General features: G+C 43.6%; 1 protein-coding gene across 12 annotated transcripts in view; it reads right to left on the reverse strand.

The window, feature by feature from the left end:
- Csnk1g3 (casein kinase 1 gamma 3) overlaps positions 1-6,468 on the reverse strand; it is a 90,736-nt gene extending 84,268 nt beyond the window's left edge. For 4 of the 12 annotated variants that reach the window (XM_050149247.1, XM_050149248.1, XM_050149244.1 and 1 more), the window contains exon 1: positions 6,166-6,468. The gene's annotated coding sequence lies outside the window, so the exon portion shown is untranslated. Of the gene's footprint in view, positions 1-5,686; positions 5,807-6,165 lie in introns of those variants that run through there. The other 8 variants (XM_050149250.1, XM_050149251.1, XM_050149249.1 and 5 more) reach the window with 4 other exon arrangements.
- Between the last annotated feature and the right edge of the window lie 9,477 nt (positions 6,469-15,945).

Below are 15,945 nucleotides of genomic sequence, written 5' to 3' on the forward strand. Positions count from 1 at the left end.
TCTTCCTTCGCACGCTATTTTCAAAATATTCTCTCTCCCCTGTGTAACTGCAGAGCAAGGGGTATATCCTGACCAGTAGACACCAAACGTAACTCTATTTCATTGTTCTAACTGGATAAAACAGGTGCACCATTAATTCTGATCAATAAAATATGAAGAAAAAATATACTGGTAGGCCAGTACTAAGGTTCTTCTCATTTGGGAAGGAGTGACAAGATGAAAGAGGGCAGGCAAGCAAGCTCCACTCCCTCCTCTGCCAGTGCGAGTCTATAATGTGATCTGATAGCAGTCTAAGGATGTATTGAGAGCACAGAGGAGAGCCAGCAAAGTCACAGAAAGGCAAACAACAACAAGACTCAGCCTTGGGCCTTCCCAATTCAAGTTGCACACTGCTGTACATTGCATGTCAGCCTTCTGAAGCAGTGGATCCCACATAAGCAGCATATCCCTGTATCTTTCTCAACCTGGATCTTGTTATTTTTTAACTGCAAATTCTCCTTTTCAACTTGAGCTAAGTTAGGCAGGTCAGCACAGCAATCTTCAGCTATCAAACCAGCATGCTTTGCACCACATTCAAGTGCTCCTGATACATATCAAGGGAGTGTTATTTCTACTTTCTAAGAACAACCTCGCCTACCAAAATTCACGCTAGCAGTGCCTACTCAACTTGAAGAGCTACTGAAATGGTAAGGCTACTGAAATGGTAATCCAATGCTGATACTGCAAAAAACTTAAAAAATAGCATAGGAAATCTGACCAAGTGTAGTTTGCACTACTTTATGCAATCACATGACTAGATATTTAAACAATGCATTCTGAGAAATGACCTTCTGGTAGGGTCAGGAAAACCAGAATTTCCTTTGTGTCTTGGAAGAAGATGCAGTCAGGCAAAGTGGCTCAAGCCTATAATCCTAGCACTTGGAAAGGTGACAGACAGGACGATTTGAAGTTCAAGATCAACCTGAGCTACATATTCCAGGCTAACCTGCACTACAAAGTGAAATCATCTCAAAAAACAAAAAAACAAGCAGAAACAAAAAAATAAAAACACACACACAAAACAAAAAAAAAAAACAGTCATTAGATACTAAGGAATTCTCAAAGTTGATATAATTAGATTAGATTTTAGTAGGGTCCTCTTTGACTTATTTATCAACAGATGTCAATTAGCTTTAAAGAGATTTTTTTTTTAAATCTTCAGAACAAAAAGCTCAGGGGCACTAAATAATTTACTGCAGCTAAAACAAAACAAGGTCTATGTACAGTGCAATCTTGCACTGCCTCTCACATCGCTTAAGCAGCCTTACTATGGGGTCTTTACAAATTGTCCTGGATTAAAATCATTTCATCCTCCCCCCATATTTCAACTGTAATTGGTTTTACTACACTGTTTTTTCCAATGCAGTCAAATGGTTCTCATACACACACGTTTCTGACCTCAGAATTTGCTGAACAAGGTTTTACTGCAATATGTGATTACAAAATCAAATGTAACTGCTACCGATGGTTTGTGGAGCTTAAACACAAATGATTCTTGGGAAGGACAATTGGTAGGAATGAAAGTTCGAGAGGAAACTGGAGTAGCTTACTGCCTTGCTCTATTACTTCTTCAAGGAGAAGAAAGTATCATTTAAACTCAGGAGTGGGTTCAAGCAGAGGTCACTTAAGAGGCAATCTTCCTATAATGAGCCTCCCCAAGAGTCTTTGGTTATTCTACACACCAATCAGGCCTCTAACAATTGATACCTATCAGCAATTTCTGAAATGAAGCCCTATATGGCATCATACCTTGGCACTTTCACAACAATGTGCTCAATCTCAATAAAGAGCATAATAGCAGAGTCAACCCTAACCCTCAATCTCATCTCCGCTCCTCTTTCCCCAACACACACACAAGCATACACACACACACACACACACACACACACACATTCTTCTAGGCAATCCAGAACTGGCTAAACACAAAGAGAAACTTGAGCACACCTTCAAGTCTGATGTTACTATACTAGAGGAAAAAAGCATTAGTAGTTAAAGAGAAAAGGCTGATATAAGTGATGCAATGTTTCTGTCTTAAACCGCTGAAAGCTACAAAAATAAAAGCTGATATGATTTAGCCACAAATTTATTAAACTTAATTCAAACTAGGTTGGCCAAAATGTATTTCTTTCTCCCCCCAACACACTAATACTCATTGTTTGAAATGCTAAGGTGAGAGACTGAGATGGATGACAAGATACAACCACTTAGAGTCTAGAAACATAATAACCCCAGGTCCCACAACAGACAGAAACTTCAAACACATACAGTTTCTCAACCCCAACTTTGGGAAGTGAGTTAGGAAAACAGGCCTAACAGTGGGTATCTAAAATAATCCCACATACACCTCTCTCCTTCAGTATTTGCTAGGCAAGCACTCTGCCACTGAGCTATAACCCCAGGTTTTATTATATATTTTCTAAGAAGTTCCAGGCTATCCAGAGTCTTTAACAAATTATGCATACTTGATTCAAAAAATGAGACCCCCAAGTATGATTCTGTCTTGTAGATCCACACAACGGGAATGCTTGTCACTGAAACTGTTTTCTGAGCCTATAGATTATTTGCAACTGAAAAAAGAGATATATTCCCCAAACTGCCACTTCCAAAGAAAGAGCTAACTTCCTTCTTAAAGAGCCAATACTGGAACATACTAACAGTATCAAATAATATCACTAAATGCCAACTGCTTGAATAAAGAAAAAGAATATGAAAGTTGAAGGGAAAAACAATAGTGGTGACTATGGAGTCAAGAAAAAAAAGGATACCAATACACATTGTTATTCCCAAGACATATTTTCAACAGCTTACTTACAATCACCTAGACTTCCCTGCTTTCATAAGGGGAGTCCCATCATTTAACTGAAGCCCCCAGGAAAGTCCAAAGTGGTCTTAAAAGTAAATTGTAGCTTGTTTTGTTTTTTAGGGGGAGGTTTCAAGATAATATAAATTCAGTCACAATGTCTTTCTAATATAAAGTCTTTCTAATATTAAGAGAGAAATTTGAGGGAAAAAACTGTCACTGTAACTTTTCTACAAGCACTACAAAAACTGATGGTGTGAGGGTGATATTTTTCTAAGCACTACTTTGATAGTGATTTAAGTGTTAAATTACTTTAGAGTCTACTGACACTTAAGATGACTAAAAATGGGCTGGAGAGATGGCTCAGTGGTAAAGAACACTGACTGCTCTTCCAGGGGAATCAGGTTCAATTCCCAGCACCGACATGGCAGCTCACAACTGTCTGTAACTCCAGGATCTAGCACACTCATGCAGACACACATATAGGCACAAAACCAATAAAATAAAAACAAAAGGATGACAAAAACATCATATATGTTTACCTGGAACTGTAGTTATTCTCATTTTATCATCTTACTATTACAGTTAATTTTCTTCGTGCGTAGATTTTTTTTCTTCATGACCCTTTTTCTCTAGCAAATCTCACCTTCAAATGTATTCACAGTAACAGATTATGCAATGGCCTGCATTGTGTTGTGTTGTTTAATATTTTACCACTCCCTTTTTTTAACTGTATATTTTGTTTGGGGGGGGGGGGAGGTGCCCTTTATAATTAAAACAATATTTGTTCTATTCTGCGAAGAAAAAAAAAACTATACCATAGAAATGATCTGTTCTGTTCCCAGCAGGAAAAAGATTACAGGATGGATCAGAGGGAACACAGAAATAATTGGAGAGCTTCCCATTTCTCCCTGAGTCATTTTTACAGTCCTTATTTATTTCATGTAAAACCAATTACCAGATTACCAGACACACCCATAATCAAATGTAAGTAAAGAAAAATTATAAAGCCATGTATAAACTGATGTCCACTGTATACATCTGCTTCCCCCCCGGTAGCACAGATGACAGCCAGCTAACCATTGGGTTATAATTTGTTTTCTTAAACACAGCATTCTTCTGTGTCTACCTCTTGTCACCACAGAAGAGACACATTTGAACCTTCACACCTCCAGCTGACTCACTGTTAAACACAAGGCCTTCTGAACCTCCATGGCCTGCTCTCCACCCACTTTCCCAGCTTCCTCTTCACAGCAGCTCTGCAGCCAGCTCAACAGGTGCCCTAACACCCAGCCATGTGACAGCGCTCAGCCCCTGTGCCCATGAAAACATTTAAGGCCCAAACACAGTGTCACAGCCCCACGCTCATTCCTGACTCCCTTAAATTAGTGTCTTGCACATGCACCCCATGCTTCCATCCAGCTCTAATAAAACCTACAGGAAGCTTGGGTTGCAATTATTTGAACCATGCCTGCTTCTCCCTTGAAGGTAGCTAGAGTCTCGGTCATCTTCATATTTCTACCCATTCTTCTAATAACATCAAGTGGTAGGGGTATGAGTTCATTAGATTATCACTTGATTCTAATCCCAGTACTTGATTTTGAAAAGAGCAACAAATGACTTTCGTCATTAGAAGAACTGCGGTATACATTTGCAAATCTAATACTAAAAATGTCAATAATTACACAATTCATCAAATTTAAGCTGACAAAAGGGGGGGTCATGGAGTACATAGATCATCAATAACCATTCCTCAAGATACACCACAACGTCAAAAAAAAAGTCTCATCTACATCAACATTAAAAGCAAGGCGGAGCCAGGCAGTGGTGGCGCACGCCTTTAATCCCAGCACTCGGGAGGCAGAGGCAGGTGGATCTCTGTGAGTTCAAGGCCAGCCTGGTCTACAAGAGCTAGTGCCAGGACAGGCTCCAAAGCTACAGAGAAACCCTGTCTCGAAAAACTAAATAAATAAATAAATAAATGCAAGGCGGAACACTATTTAGTTATCCTAACACTCAAGAGGCCTTGGCAGGAGGGTAATGAATTCAAGTCCAACCCATGCTATGTAGTCAGGCCCTGTCTCAAAAGTCCAAAATGAGTAAGTAAACAAATAAAACAAAATAAAATCTTTCTGTTCCAAAGTCCTATATGGATTCCTTCTACACGATACACATCCAGAAATGTAAGCTCACTTAGAGCAAAACTATCTATACATTCTATTAAGAATGTAGGTGAAAGGCACACAATGTACATGCTAACACCATTCTTTCAGTGCCTATAAATATAATATTAATCTTTGTGCAGCTAGGAAAGCTAATATACAAAATATGAAGTCTATCCTAGGGCAGAACCACGGTGAAAGCAAAGTTAAGTAACCATTATAAAACGCTGTACGCACATCTCAAAAATAAGCAATTAAGAATGTATAGCAAGCAAAGCATTTGATTTCTGTCAGAATATATTTTCCTAAGCCAGTCTCACGTCTAAATTTAATGATTCTTAAACAACTTTGTGCCTATTTTTCTCCCACCTCGGGTTTACAGGGAAAGCCAAGATTCCTCAAAGAAGCACACATTTAAATTTGATTTATTTCCACTTTCATAGTTCGATATCTCTACCTGTGGTCAAACGCCAAGTATAATCACAAGAAGCAATTGCAAGAATAAAAAGTCTGTCTTCTTAAGTTTATTTTTTAAAGGTATTTCATCTTCTAATACTAAGTACCCGTTGAACTGACTGCTCCACGGGGGCACTGACCTAAACCCGGATACTCATCCCAACACAGCCACAACTCATGCCCAGCCTGGAGCAACAGTAGCCTGCTGCCACTCAGACTTCTCCCTCACCCTTTTTTAACTTTTCGTCCTGAAACACGGGGTGGGCGAACAGGAGTGATCGTGGACGGCACAGCCCGAACTCCCCCGACTCCAGCAGCACACAAGATCTCCATCAACACCACGCACCCAGGAACCGCGGTGCCTCCTCCCCCGCGAGCGGGTAAACACACCAACCCGACCCCAGAGCCCGCAGCAAGCACGTCGCCGCCTTCCCCGAACGGCTCGGCCGAGTTCCGAGTCGGCCGAAGGCTCGGCACACCGGGTCCCTCGCCGCCGCCTCGGCTCAGGGAAGTTGCTCCGCGCCGCCGCCGCCGGCGCCTCCTCCTCCCCGCCGCCCCGGAGCTCGGGCAGCCGCGCGACCGCCGGGCCCCTCCCCGGCCCGGCCCGCAGCCCCTGCGCCGCCCGGCCCGGCCCGGCTCGGCCTCGCCCCGCCGCCCGCGCCCCTGGCTTGCCCGCCTGCCCGCGGGCCTCCGCCGACCGGAATTTACCTCAGAGGTGCAGCCGCGAGCAGCGGGTTCGGCCCGGCGCGCGCGTCCGCCCGTCAGCGCCGGCACATCCCCGCCGCCGGCGGCCGCAGGAGATGAACGAGGCCGGGGAGAGGAAGGCGCGAGCTTGAGAAGGACGGGCCCGCGTCTCCCGGCTCGGCGCGCCGCCGCCGGCGCCACCTACTGCCGCCGCTGAGGGCCGAGTCGCCGTCCGGGCCGCGGCTGTGGCCACCGATGCAACCGGGAATGAATGCACGGCGGCGCCTCGCTTATCCGGAGGTCAAACATCCTTCGGCCTCGAGCATCCGGAGCGGCACCGGACCCGGAAGTGAACACATGAAAAAAGAGGAAAAAAAAAAAAAAGAAAGAAAAGAGAAGAAAAAAAAAAAGGAAAGCGTCTCGTCTCTCCAGCGGCCGAGGCCCCCAAGCAGCCCGCAGCGGCGAAAAGAGCCGAGTGGAGCCGAAGATGACTCAGGCCGGCTCGGATTGGTCGGCTCGCTGGCCGGAAAGGAGGCCACGCGCTCATTGGCTGACACGACCTAGAAAGTCTGAAGTCCCGCCCCACCCCGCCTTCGCGGGAGCAGCGCGCGGGAGGGGAGCGGTTGTAGGTCCCTGGTGGCTTCTCTCTGAAGCCATGGGAGGCAGGCAAAGCGAGGTCTAAGAAGAGCTTTAGAAATGCTACTGAGAATCAAGGGACAGAGCGTTCAGGGCATCGGTGCTCAGCTAGGGTGGCAGGGCCTTCTTGAACAATGCCAGCAAATCAAGAGCAGGCCGATGGTCTCCTCTTCCTGACCCCCAAGTGCTCTACCACGAACTCGGGATGCTTTTAGAAAAATGGTTTGTGGTTCCCATTTGCGAGCTCAGGTCACCATCCCCTGAGCGAAAATTGTGTCATAGATATTATTGCCATTTTTTTTTCCAAATGAAGCTCTAGGAGTTTGGAGTCTAAACGTGACTCAAATCGTTAAGTTGTAAAGCTCAAACGGAAATCCACTTCCCAGGCACTCTGGCACTCTGGATTATATTGTTTATTAAGCACTGTTTCTTCGTGAGTAACACGGCATCATTGCGTAATACAGGACAGCCAGGCACAGCCGCGTAGGCCTGTAATCCCAGCTACTGGGGAGGCTGAGACAGGCACGTTGGCGCTAAGGGAGCTGGGACTGGCTTGAGATTTAGTAAAAGAAAATAACCTAGCATTCGGGAGTTCTGAAGTTCAGTCCAGGATACAGAGGACCGGTGTTGGGAGAACAGGTAAGATGTACACGTGTTCAGACGCAGGTAATTGTCTCCTCGCACAACATAACCCATTGCCTAGAAAACTGATCTGCCAAGGACCCAGTACTAGAAAAGTGTTGGAGTAAAACTTTTCTCAATAAATGGAAGAGAGATGCCTACAAAATACATTGTCCTTCACGCCCAATCATTCCGTATATGCTCTCTACCTCCGATAAATAAGCGTTGTATTTGAGGTTTAGCAAACCCTCTATCACTGAGACATCTAAAGCCCTCTTATTATTTGAAACAGTCTCAGTAAATTGTCCAGGCTTGCACTCTGTAGCCAAGGCAGACTTTGAATTTGTAATCCTCCTGCCTTCAACGTCCTATGGAGCTGGAATCACAGGCCTGAGTGATTCACCAGGCCAGGCCAAGTTTCGATAAGTAATGCCAGCCCCTTTAAGCCACAAATGTAAATATGTGGATTAAATATATTTTAATTAGATGTGGGTGAGAAGGTTTAGATTTCTAACATAAGTATTTTTCATTGACATTTGACTGGAAACCCATGAATTGAAACTAGCAAGAAATCTAGATAGGAATTAAATTTTCAGCCTCTTCCAATAACTTGTAAGAAGAAAGCAACGTCGGTATGAAAATAGTTTATATTAGCAGGGGGAAAGCCAAACCAAAGACATCGTAACAACACTCTTCAGAACATAACGTCTCAACAAAGCAGACAGTGTGTGCTTTCCAGTCTGCTATATTGCAAACCAATGCAGTTGGCTTGTGTCACTCACGCTGACGCTGCCATTCTCCAGGCACATATACGCTGCTGAGATTCTTTGTTACTCCTGCACTGTCCTTTATGTGCTCAATAGTTAGAGTCTTTCACAGCACACTGAAAACTTTGATTTGTCAAATTCTTCTTTTGTGAAGAGCTCCGTTTCCTACCAATTCTTTGCTCTCTTTCTCTCTCTCTCTCTCTCTCTCTCTCTCTCTCTCTCTCTCTCTCTCTCTCTCTGTGTGTGTGTGTGTGTGTGTGTGTGTGTGAGAGAGAGAGAGAGAGAGAGAGAGAAAGAGAGAGAGAGAGAGACTGTGGAAAGCAAAGCTGGCCATTTTCCCTCCTCCCTAAGAAATGAGGTTTCGAGCAGGAGAAAGAGGGATCCTGGTTAGTTATAAGCAGGAAATTATGAGATTAAGATGCTTATTAAACCTTCCAAAGCAAAACCAGGTGACACCTTCAGTTTTTCTTTTTCCACATATTTACCTGTAATCAGAAGGCTGCTACGGTGATTTGGTGGTTGACCAGGATAAAGCCTGAGGCATTCCCAAATAAAACTAGTCTACTTCTTTTTCAATATTATCCTTAGGGTCAAATACCTGGGGCAGAGATGTAATTAAGAAAAGCCAAGTAGGGGGCTGGAGAGATGACTCAGTGGTTAAGAGCATTGTCTGCTCTTCCAAAGGTCCTGAGTTCGATTCCCAGCAACCACATGGTGGCTCACAACCATCTGTAATGGGGTCTGGTGCCCTCTTCTGGCCTGCAGGCATACACACAGATGGAATATTGTATACATAATAAATATTAAAAAAAAAAAGAAAAAAAGAAAAGAAAAAGAAAAACCAAGTAGTCAAACAAAAAGAAAACTGAAACAAAATGAGACATTGTAACAACAGAGCTTGGGAGTAGAAAAAACGCATTCTCCTCACTTCATCTGCAGAGAATCCTGCAATCAAGGGGGGCAACGGGAAGGGTTCCGGGAGAATGTCAGTCACACAGAGAGGACAGCTACCTCAAGCTATGGGAAAGTTCAGGGAGAATGTCAGTCACATACAGACGACAACTACCTCAAGCTATGGGAAAATTTTGCGTAGCAGACTTTCTCTGCAATTGCTTTAGAATGCTATTCTCTAAGCATAACAGACCTTACTATGGTCTCCTGAACAGCTGCCACTATGTGCACGCAGTCCACAAGATTGAGCCAGTCCCTGTGATACTCACTATGAGTGTTGACCAGGGAGGCCCCAGAGACCCCCAAAACAGCAAACCTGTTTCCCTTCTGTGGATTGCCCACCAGGACTAAAGTAAGATTTCATTGCTGAGGATAGCAGACATTTTGGTTGCAGGACATAGAGAAACCAACCAGAACAGAAATGGAAGTTTCCTTCCTTCTTGCTACCTTTCACAGAGCCAGGCGGTGCTATGCAGGCTGCTTGAAGAGATAATCCTCACCAGTCATACCCAGTGGGGGTCCCTGCACATCACAAGCCAGACCGTCCTGCTGATGTGCCCACAAATGCAATAGCGGCATAACTGTAAGGGGGGTCAGTACTGACTTTCTCACTAGACTCAAAGCCTTCTCCCCAGGAGGGAATTCGTGCTGGGTACCTCATCAAAAGCCCATTGGTTGGTGACATCACAGGCTTGAGGAGGGAATCTACCTCCCATTGTCATTTTGCTAAGTTGAAATGGTGTCAAACGCCTTCTAAATATTTATGTTTATATCCATAGGTTAAGGCTAATGCTACTTTAAGTCTTGGTGAGAGAAGTTCTTTTTCAGTAAGTAGAGGTTCATGCAGATTCCTAGCTGGTGAAAGTGCTGAGAAGAAGTGATTGTTAATGGTTGGGCCCTAAATGGAACATCTGCAATCTGCATCACACACACACACACACACACACACACACACACACACACACACACACACGTCTACGCCATGCCTGAGGCTTAGGAAATATCACAGAGGGAACATAAATAATGTTAGGGCTGGAGGATGAAGAAGGATGCTGGGAAACACTGTGGGCTGGGCATAGCATGGCCATTGCCCTCAGGCACACCAAGCAGCTAGGTTGCTGTGCAGGACCTGCCCATGATCAAGCTTGTAAATGTTCCATCACAGATGGGGGAGGGACTCATCAGGCCCCATCCCTTGCAGAGGACTTATCTGTAGTGACTGGCTCCTGAGGGAAGGGGAGGCAGTTTTTACTCTCCCTTCAGTGGTATAGCCTTCCAATAAATTCCCTCCCTTACTCATTGCAAAAAGCCTTAATTAAATATAAGGGATCAAGAGGGGGAAATATGGAAGTATAGAACAGACTTTTTGAGAAGAAGTGGTCCAGAGGGAATGGGAGGGAATAAAAGAGGTACTCGGGGAGGAAAATGATCAGAGCACACATGTGGAATTCTCAAAGAATCGGCTTTTAAAAAGATCGGCCCGATGTTCCCTCATAGAAGAAAGGAGTTAGCAAGGTCATTAGACATCCATCCCAGTCACTCCTTCCTACGGTACTTGTGCCCAGTTTGGGCATACACATGCCCTCCTGTTTTCAGTAGGTGTCAGAATATATAAAGTGGGGGAAGTTAAATGGAGGAGTGAAAGTTTCACCTATGCTGGGGTGAGACTTTTTGGTGGTGCAGCTGTTTGCGGAGCATTATTCACACGCCTGTAAGCAATCCCTCAGACACGGTATATAAGTAAGGCCAATAAACTTAGTGGTTCGCCAAGTTGGAGCTTTTGGTCTATCCTTAGTGCCTGTCTAGGGTGAGTATTGATTCAGGTGCCGTCAGGGCTCAAGAAACACCGGCTATTTCATGGCTGGTTTCTACCATCCTGAAAAGGATCTTAAAAAATATTGTGTAGGTAAAAAAATGTCTCTATGACAATCACAAAATTTTCATGAGACTTTATTATACCTTAGAACAATGATCTTCGGAAAGGTTTAATAAAACCCCAGTTTGGGGGGCTTCTCTTAATTCAAGCTGAACCACAGTTTGGGAAACATTGGATGTGGAGCCTGATGGGGGGCATTTGAGGTATGGGAGCAGAGCTTCCTAGAGCAGATTAATGCCTTTTGTACATTGGGTGAATTCTTTCACAGAACTGCATGACTTACTTTGAAAGCAGGTTGTTATAAAGCAAGTCCATTCTTTTATGTGCACCTTGGCCCTTTCACCCTCTGCCACTCAGCCTCCTGATCTTGGACTTCCCAGCCTCCAGTACTATGAACCCAAATGTACTGGCTAGTGTTATGTCAACGTAACACACACTAGAGTCCTCAGAGAGAAGGGAGCTTCAGTTGAGAAATGCCTCCATAAGATCCGTCTCTAAGGTGTTTTCTCAATTGGTAATCAGTGGGGGAGGGCACAGCCCATTGTGGGTAGTGCCATCCCTGGGCTGATGGTCCTGGGTTCTATAAGAAAGCAGGCTGAGCAAGATCATGGGAAGCAAGCCCATAAGCTGCTCCCCGCCATGGCCTCTGCATCAGCTCCTGCTTCCGGGCTCCTGCCCTGTTTCAGTTTCCAGCCTGACTCCTTGATGATGAACCGCTATATGAAACTGTAAGTGAAATAAACCTTTCCTCACCTACTTGTCTTTGGTCATGATGTTTAATCGCAGCAATAGTAACCCCGACTAAGACATCAAATAGATCTTTTTATAAATTACTCAGACTATGTGCTCGGTTATTCAATGGGAAATGGACTAAGGCAGGCTGTCACAACAAAATATAACAAGTTGAATGTTTTAAAATTGTGAATTTATTTTCTCACATTTTTTTTTTGAGCCAGGAACTCCAAACATCAAACTGTCAGGGAGGCAAAGTTGTAAAGAGAGCTTTTTGTCTAGACTTTGGGATTCGTGCCTTCTTGTGTCCTCAAATGCCCTTACCTCTGTGTGTGGACAGGGACAGACAGTGATCTCTCTTGTCCCCATCTTAATCCCATCTTGAAGTCTCTACACCCTGACTTTCACTAAAGTTGGTTACCTCCCAAAGGCTCCACCTTCAAATACCATCCTGGTGTTAGGATTTAAAGTGTAAGCACATAAACTTTGGAAAGACAAAATTCTTTCCCATGCACTCCTCAAAATAATACATCTCATGTAGGAAGTCGTTCATCTTTAAATAAAAGACAAGTTAAAGGGCAGACACATTGTAAATAAGAAACACTACCTTTGGACTACCATGTAAACAGCTTATGGAGGAAAAGAGTATATACTTAAGAGAAAGCACTTCAATAAAGAAAATCTATAACCACCACAAATGCCTTTAAAAAAAAAAAAAAGGTCTTGCCAAAAAGTGTGGCTAAGTCTCCTGCTAGGCAATCTAATTTTTTTTTTCCATTAAGAGTCCTAAATTTTGGCAGCTTTTAAACAAGATTGTCTATTCAGAGAATGTTGCTTTGTAGAAAATGGAAGAGTTAGCTAAAGCTGTCTTTTTTTTTTCTTAATGGTTTGCAGGATAGCTTGAATTCTGGGTAACACACAAATCCTGGCTTCTCTAGATGGTCTCTCAATAATTTATCTCTGCTCTGTTCCTCCCTGTTCGACTTCTGTGATTCTGGAATCATATTCCCTCCATTCATCTCAGGAGCCCACGACAGCTCACGAGCCCCATCTAAACAAGTCTAGGTGGCTAGTCAGTCCCCATGAGGAAGAAGCAGGCCGTGCTGCACCTGCTGCCTCTGAGCTGAGCTCTGCGGACAGTAGACTTTGAGCTCTGCCACTCACCCGTCTGCCTGACACCTGCTGTGTGGGGAGCACTGGACTTCTTGAGCTTCCCTTCCTAAATAAAACTGCAGCCCTTCCTAAACTCCCAGCCAGCCCACAGCAGGTATGAGTTTGCACGGAACTTTTCTTCACTAGCTCCAGTTTCGACCTGACCATACATCACTGGGGAAGGCTGCTTCACGCTTCGAAACGAATCATCACACGCCATTGTTAAATCATTCTGCTTGGTAGGATTACACTGGTGCCAAAGGCAGGGTGAACTTCGTGTGCCCTTTGAACAGCAAACAAGGAAGTCAGCCTCTTTGTCTAATTCTGTTTCTTTAATCTCTGTCATACTTGGATATTCCCAGTGTTCATATCATCCCTCTCTCCACCAACTTACACTGCTAAACTCTTGGCATTTCTTTATTCTCTTTATTATTTATTTCATTATCCTCTCATCTACTTCTCTTGGGGCATTGTTTTCTTATTTGACTGAACAAATATAAGTCCAACAAAAGTTAAAATTGGTGCAAGAAGATACTTAGAACTCTTACTTCCATTGGCTTTCTTTCTGCGATGATGGACTTTTACCTCTTTTGAGATTCCTTCTATAGTCCTTCTTGGCACAAACTACTTAAATAGTTTTGACCTTAGTTGATCTGCAAAGTGGGCCAGTAATACCTATAGCATCCTGACACCAGAAAGATGAAATGTAATGATAAATCTGTAATATACTTACCACATTGCCCAGCATACAGTAAGCACTAAATAGACAGCTATTATCAGACGCCACAAGCCCCCCCCCCCAAGGAATCTCTCTTTTCCAACCCAACTTGAACAGTAATTGGAGGTTGGAAATAGCAAGTTTCAAGGTATTCCCTACAGTAAAATTTTAAGACTTAGAACTGGATATGTGGTCTTAAACTCTTGGAACCCATGGTAAAACATCAGTTGAACTTGCTCCAGCCTCTATTAGTCTCCATTTTCATACATGTATGTGAACATTTATGGAATATTGTCTGCCCCCCACCTGTCTATCGTTTCTAAAGGCACTCTGATTTCCTCTGGATGATTGTTTCCCCGCATTTCTCTTTGCTCAGCAGCGAGGGCCCTGCCCCTGTAGGCACGCCATAAGGTTGGGAAGGGACAAAGGGAGAGGAGCGGGCATTGGCTTCCCTTTGCCTCCTGCTCTGACACCGCCCTGTGAACTTTTGAATTCAGCCTTGCTTCTCTCTAATTGCCACCCGTCCCTCTGGACTCTGGCTTGTGTTCTGATAATTGACAAAACTGCTCACACCCTGCCAAGGCTTTGTGCTCCAATGCAGCTGCATCCTGTCACCAGGCAGTCTACCTCGGCGTCTTCCTGAAACCCTACCAGTTACGGGCCTAACCCTTTGGACTGAGACCTAAGGTTTGTGTTCTGCCAGCTTGAGTCACCTGATCCGGCAGACATTTCGACCCACTGCCAACACTTGCTGCTTTTCTGGAACTGCTACTTTCATATGTGTTGGTGTATGCTCGTCAATGTATGTTCACGATAATAGAAGCCAGTTCAGTCCAATATCCCATTTCCTTATGTTGCCTATGGCCTCTTTCTAGTTTATGGTCTAGCTGACCAAGAAATATCAACGGGAACCAAAGAGATGGCTCAGCAGTTAAGGGCATATACTGCTCTTGCACGAGACCTGAGTTTGGATCCCAGTACCCACATCAGGAGTTTCACAGGCACCAGTAACTCTAGCTTCAGGGGATCCAACACCCTCTTCTGGACTCCTCAAGCACCTGCATTCATACACACATACACATACACACACACACACACACACACACACACACACACACACACTAACATTATAGAAAATGAAATGTAAAATAAATCTTTAAAAAAGGAAACAAAAAGAAAAATCAGCTTGTTTACTAAGTTCTGTGTCTTTCTATTTCTTTTCTTTTTGTTTCTTGGTTGTTTGTTTGTTTGTTTTGGTTTTTTGGTTTTCAAGATAGGGTTTCTCTGTGTAGCTCTGTCTATCCTGGAACTCGCTTTGTAGACAAGTTTGGCTTTTGAACTTAGAGATCCACCTGCCTCTGTCTTCCAAGTGTTTGGATTAAAGTCATGCGCCACCAGTGCCTGACTTGTGTTGTAAATTTCTTATTGCCATCTGGACACTTGGTGATGGGGAAGCAAGTTGTTGGTTTGCTTGGATTAAGTTTTGCAAGTTCCCTAACAAAACCAGGTCTTGTTAGGGAATATTTAAGACAATCCAGTTGTAGAGTATTTGTGCTACAAATACGCTATACAGCCCTGGGCATACTTCTGATTTCTTTTGATTACACATTCGTTTTTCACTGGAAGTCTATAAGTGGTGTGAAAACAGTGTTCTGCAGATCGTGGTCAAGGTTACAATGAAAATCTGGTCTTAGATTTTCCAGATATCAGCAAATTCACTTGCATGTAATTAAGTGTCAATAATGGTTTCTTATTATTACACTCAAAATGAAACACTAAGCGTAGTAATAAAAATTGTAATAAATCCTAGGATTACAATTCATAGGTGAAAGAAAATGATAGCAATTTGATCTTGTCAATATAAAGTGGCTTGTTAAAATTTTATATTTCGTTCTGTTGGGTGTCATAAGGTCATTTTCCTGCAGGTTATATGCTATACATTCAGCAGAGCCACTGCGCACCACCCAACCCTTCCTCACCTTCCACCTCCGATTAGCCCCCTGCCCCCAGTCAGTTTTGCTTCTGTTTTCATGCCGTATGTACTTAGGTGATTCTATCTGTCTACATAACATCTAGAAAACAAAAACGTCTTCCTGAGAAGAACTTAACTCACTTTATAATTCTCTACCTCTGTATCCATTTCCCTTCAAGTGGCATAAAACTTCTTTCTCCTTTATGGATTAAAAAAAAAATCCATTTTGTAGAAGGCACCTTTCCTTAACTCCCATTCCTTCATTAGTAGTCGTGTTGGTAGGTTCCATAATTTAGCTTCTTCTGAATAGTGCTGTGATAAACACTGGTGTTCCCTTAGGAAAATAGCCAGGTATGGTATGGCTAGGTTGCTGTGTTTG

This window comes from Alexandromys fortis, unplaced genomic scaffold (genome assembly GCF_014885135.2).
Source record: "Alexandromys fortis isolate MF-2015 unplaced genomic scaffold, M_Fortis_MF-2015_v1.1 scaffold_60, whole genome shotgun sequence".
Taxonomy (NCBI): Eukaryota; Metazoa; Chordata; class Mammalia; order Rodentia; family Cricetidae; genus Alexandromys; species Alexandromys fortis.